General features: G+C 36.9%; 1 protein-coding gene across 1 annotated transcript in view; it reads left to right on the forward strand.

Moving 5' to 3' along the window:
* Nucleotides 1-5,802, forward strand: part of PRKD3 (protein kinase D3) — a 138,073-nt gene that overhangs the window by 95,190 nt on the left and 37,081 nt on the right. The gene's annotated exons all lie outside the window — the stretch shown is intronic.

A 5,802-nucleotide genomic window follows, 5' to 3' on the forward strand; every position in this document is an offset into this window, starting at 1 on the left:
TGATGGGCACTTGGGTTGTTTCCAACTCTTTGCTATTGTGAACAAAGCAGCAATAAACATCAGTGTGCATGTATCTGCTTGGGTGGCAGTTATGGGTTGTTTTTTTTTTAGGTAAATTCCCAAAAGTGGAATTGCTGGCTCAAATGGTATTTTTATCTGCAACCTTTTGAGAAAGCGCCATACTACCTTCCGTAGTGGTTGCACCATTTTACAGTGAATAAGGGTTCCAGTAGTGTCTGTGCAACCTCGCCAGCATTTGTTGCTTGCTGTTCTGCTAAAATTTGCTATTCTTACTGGGGTGAGAAGTTATCTCATAGTTGTTTTCAAAGCAGCTTCTTGATGAGGTTGATGTTGTATACTGTTGAGTTGGAAGAGATTCATAGTTAACCCTCCAGTGGTTTTGGGGTATTTTTGGTTGTTTTGTTTTGTGTCCTCCAGTGGTTTTTAAGAGGCAGTTTAGTCGCATAGGAGATTACGCATCTTTTTTTAAGTGAGCAGCTGAAGGATTAAAACCACTTTGGATTTGCCTTTGGATTGGCAGCACAGCTTCTTAAACACAAAGCCATCAGAGCTCCCTGTTCTTCATGATATTGGGATTAATTCTTTTGTATACCACTGTCTGTCTTTCAGGTATATTTTAGAAACAAATTTAGTTCAATACTCTTTAAAGGAACTTGATGAGCCTAAAGTATTTGTGATTTTTTGAAAAAAAAAATTATCACTATTAACTATAAATTTTAAATGTGTTTTAGCCCATCAACAAGCAATAATATTCCACTAATGCGAGTTGTGCAGTCTATCAAGCACACAAAGAGGAAGAGCAGCACGATGGTGAAGGAAGGATGGATGGTGCATTACACGAGCAGGGACAATCTGGTCAGTAATCACAGGAGTTTCATATGCTCGCTTCATGTCACGAGTTTATTGTGTTCATTTTTTAAATCAAAGTGAGAATAAGTTCTCTGTAAAGTTATACACATTAAAGCTATATAAAAGAAGAAAAATTATAAATGGTAGAATATTTAATATATGGTCTTAATAACCTTGTAGATCTGGCTAGTACTTGTGATCTTGTTACTGTTGTTGTTGTTGTTGTCGTCATGTGCTGTAGAGTTGGAACCAACTCATCATTGACTCTCCACAGGTAGCAGAGGTAGTAAATTACACTGGAGGAAATTATTCATCCTTTTCCTGTAGAGCCTCTGGTGGGGATTCAAACCACATGCCTTTAGGCTGGCAGTGCAACTCCTTACCCTCTAGACCACCAGAGCTCCTTCCTGTGATCTTAACATATTTTCAAATGGCTCCCCAAAAGGCAAGCAGTTGATTTCTTTTCACTTGGAGCAAAAGAAGGGAAAAGAGAGTCAGATGTAGGAGGAAGAAATAGAATGTGTGACTCTAAGACGAGTACCCCTTTTGCTAGGAGACCAGAAGAACTGGGTGTTGCTGGCTCCCATTACTGAATTGCCCCAAACCAGTGGGTTTTCAGAGGCAGGAGATCACACAGGAGGAGAGTGACCCTCTTCCTAACTCGGACAGCTGGTGGATTCAAACTGTGTGCCTTTGGGTTGGCAACACAAAACATCTTGGATTTTGATACTGTAGAAGAATAGTGGTAGAAGGGATAAATGCACAAGAGAATGTCTAATTTTGAGAGAATTCAGAAATTCTAGAGCCATAAGAGTTGAATGAACCTCCTGAATGCTTGCTCTGAGAAAGTGTTTCAATCATAAACTGAAAATACTAAAATAAAAATATCCCCTAAAATCTTCTTAAACAGAATTTTAGTTTACCGAGTGAAGATATTGTTACGTGTCTTCAAGTTAGAACTTACTTGTAGCCTCCAGTGGGTTTTCAGAAGTAGTAAATCACACAAAAGGAGATTGTCCATCTCTCTACGTCGGACAGCTGGTGGATTCAAACAGTATATTTTTGGGTTGGCAACACAGCTCCTTACACTAAGCCACCAAAGCCCCTCCAAGATATTGAGGAGCAGTTATGTCAGTTTAAAGACTAAAGTACACATAATGCAGGTTATCATCTTTTCAGACCCTTGCTATGCATCTGAAAGCTAGACAGAGAATAGGATGACAGAAGAAAAATCAATGTCTTTTGAGTTGTGATATTGGAGAAGAGTAGTGCATATCCCATAAACTGCCAAAAGTACAAACAGATACATTTTAGAGAAGTGTAGCCAGAGTGCTCCTTAAAGGCAGGGATGATGACACTTTATCTCATATACCTTAGGCACGTTGTACGAAAGGGCAATTCCTTGAAAAGAGGCATCATGCTTGGAAAGGTGGAGGGTCAGTGAATGAAAGGAATACCTTCAACAAAATAGATTGACACAGTGACTGCAGTAGTGGGTTCAGGTGTGTCAAGAATGATAAGAATGGTACAGGATAGGACAAGGTTCAGACCTCTTGTTCATAAAGTTGCTGTGCATCATACTCAGCTCAGCAGGACCTAACTGCAACAGTGATGGATATATGCCTTGAGCACTGCTCTTTTAAGAACTATCTATATGATCATATTGGCAAGAGCAATTCAAAAGGTTTGATAGGAAATTTAGGGGGTTAGCGGGTATACATTCGTGAGAGGAACAGTTCAGAGGAGAATGAGAAGGGTTCAATAACTTGAAGAATGTTGTCTCTGCCACTCTGTTGTACAAGTAGAAATTATTGAACTGGTGTTTGTTCAGACACAGCAATAAAAATATTTATTTTAATTACTAAGCAAAGTAGTGAAGAAAATAAATAATATAGAAACAAATAGTACTCTTTGAAAATTATAAATTCTAAGAAAGCTAATTGAATATTGATAAAGTCTGTAAAATGATTGATTACTAAAGTAAAGAGCAAAATGCCTTTTTTAAAAGAAAGAACATTTTGAAAAAGCATTTGATGTTAGGGAGCTCTGGTGTCCTAGTGGCAAGAAGCTGCACTGCAGTCCCAAAGGCATGCAGTTCAAATCCACCAGATGCTCCACTGGGGAAGGAGGGGCAGTTTCCTCCTGTGCCAGTCAGATTGAATTCAAGGGTACACAATTTAAAAAAGCATTTGACATTGTGCCACAATGAAAAGTAATTTGGCATGTAACTCACTACAGCTAATGAAGAAATTGAAATTTCATCTGTAAGGACCTCTTAAGTTGCTAGGAAATGAATGTATGTAAACTTCAATTAGTATGATATACAAGTTATTTTTCAGAATTGGCTCAGAAAAAGGGTGGAGAAATTACAGTGGAATCACAGTTAGTCTTTAGATGTACATAGTATTGTCATTAACAGCCTCCATTTTGAAGATAGCCTGCCTGGGTTTGACTTCTGAAATAATAGATTCCAAATGAGTAAATGCATAAAAGAGGCTTAAAACAGTGCCTGGCATATAGTAAGTGTTACCTAATATTAATATCTTAAAACTTGCTAAGTAGATTATTGAGCAAGTTTTTATTGTTTGGGGTTGTTGGGTTTTGTTTGTTTTTTTAAACCTTCAAGAATAAAATGAAATGCCCAATACTTTTAGCTCCCTTAGATAAAGTTTTATGTGACAACCACTGGAAAAACTATAGTTGTAGTGGATTCCTTTTATTTATTGCTTATATCCTTTCAGAAGAAACTCAAAATATCTTACATGCACATGAGAATTTAAAGATTCAGAACAAATTTAGTGGAGAAAACATAATTCAGTAAATGGTGTTGGGAAAGCCGTATAGCCCTACAGGAAAAAAAATCTGTGTGCATGCCTCACACTTTACATAGTAAATCCGAATGGACCAGAGGTTTAAATGTAAACAAATTAAACCAATAGGGGAAATTCTTATATAAGTTAAAAATGAAGAAGCAGCAATTGGTGGATAAGTTCAACTTTATTAAAAATGATCTACATTTAAAAAATATGATCTATATCACAAAAAGTAAAGTCAAATGAGAATTTTCAAGTCATATTTTACACAAGGGCTAATTTCCATAATGTAAAAAGACTACTGGTGGTCTAGTGGCAAGAAGCTGTACTGCAATCCCAAAGGTACACGGTTCAAATCCACCAGATGCTCTCCCGGAGAAGGAGGGACAATTTCCTCCTGTACCAGTCAGATCTGATTTGACGGTACATGCACAAAAAATTAAAAAAAAAAATAATAAAATAAAAATAAAAAGACTACTAAGAACATTGATAAGAAGAAGACCACAAGACAAAAGATTTTAAAAAGAATCCTCAGGAAAGGAAATTCAAGTGGCTCTTAAACATTACGAGCTTATCTCATTGACAGTAAGTGAAGTGCAATTTAAAATGTCTCTGAATACAAGGGGGTTTTTTGTATCAGCGTGGCAAAGGATTACAAAATTTAATATTACATTAGAGAGGGTTTACAAAAATTGACACCCTATATGATGCTCAGATCCACAATCAACACTGTTGGCACCAGCAGTCAGGAAATCAGAAGACAAATTGCAATGGAAAAGTCTGCTATCAGGGGCCTCTCCAGAGTGCTGAAAAACCACACTGTCAGTCTAGAGACTAAGTTGTGCCTAATCCAGGCCGTGGTCTTTGCGATTACTTGTTATGCATCAGAGAGCTGAACAGTGACTAAGGATGACAGAAGAAGAATCAGTGCCTTTGAGTTGTGGTTCTGGAGAAGAGTCGAACATACCATGGACCACCAAGAGAACAAACAGATCTGTCCTAGAGAGGGTGAAATCAAGTTGCTCCTTGGAGGGTAGGATTTTGAAGCTCCTTCTCACATACTTTGGACATGTTGCCAGGAGAGACCAGTCCTTGGAGAAGAACATCACACTTGGAAGGGTAGAGGGTCACCATAGAAAAGAAGGACACTGGATGAGATGGATTGACACAGTAGCTGGCGTTATGGAGGCAGGTGTAACGGAGACACTGAGATTGGCTCATGATAAGACAGGGTTCAGAGCTGTTGTGCACAGGGTCACTATGAGTCACAGGTAACTTGACGGCACATAATAACATGATGCTGATGAGACTGTATAAATTGGGACAGATCTTAGTAGTATAATTTGTCACTAACCAAGAAATTGTATGCACTCATGTCTGTTAACCTAACAAGTCAGCTTCTTTGAATTTAGCAAATAGATAAATTTTCCCAAAATAATAATAGTTTAAAAAATGTGAAAGTTACTTAGTACATCATTATTTATAATAAATTAGGATTGGAAACAATTTTTACATCCATCATTTGGTCACTAAGTAGTGAATTTTTTTATCTTTAAAAATTACCCAATATCTGGAGATAATTTTTGGTTTTCACAGTTGGTGTTGGGTAGTGCTGCTAACATCTGGGTCAGTGGAAGCAATATAGGTACTAAACAACCAGCTGTATACAAAACAGTCCCCACAACAGAAATTAGGGCCTAAAATGTTAACAGTGTCAATATTAAGAAACGCTGATATACATACCTTGGAAGATTATACAGCAGTAAAAAAGGATGGAGAAACTATATGTTTTATCTAAAAAAGATTTCTGAATGAAAAGGGAAGATACAGAATAGTATATTACTATTTATAGAGGTAAAAGGGTCAAAAATAATATTTTCTGTGCTTATGTACACGCATAGAATTCTCTGAAAAGATTCCATGAAACTTAGTAACACTGCTAGCCTGTGGATAAGAATGGAGGGAAGGATATGAATGATGGGATTGAAGAAGCTTTTTAATATTTTTAGAATTTTGAACCTCATAAATTTAGTAGAATCTATTAAGAATACAAATTCATGAAAAGTGCAAGTAGTTTAAGGGAACTGTTACTTTTTTTTTAAATCTTTTTTTTTCCTAT

The sequence above is a fragment of the Elephantulus edwardii genome, unplaced genomic scaffold (assembly GCF_000299155.1).
Source record: "Elephantulus edwardii isolate Elephantulus edwardi_28Jun2011 unplaced genomic scaffold, EleEdw1.0 scaffold00019, whole genome shotgun sequence".
NCBI lineage: Eukaryota > Metazoa > Chordata > Mammalia > Macroscelidea > Macroscelididae > Elephantulus > Elephantulus edwardii.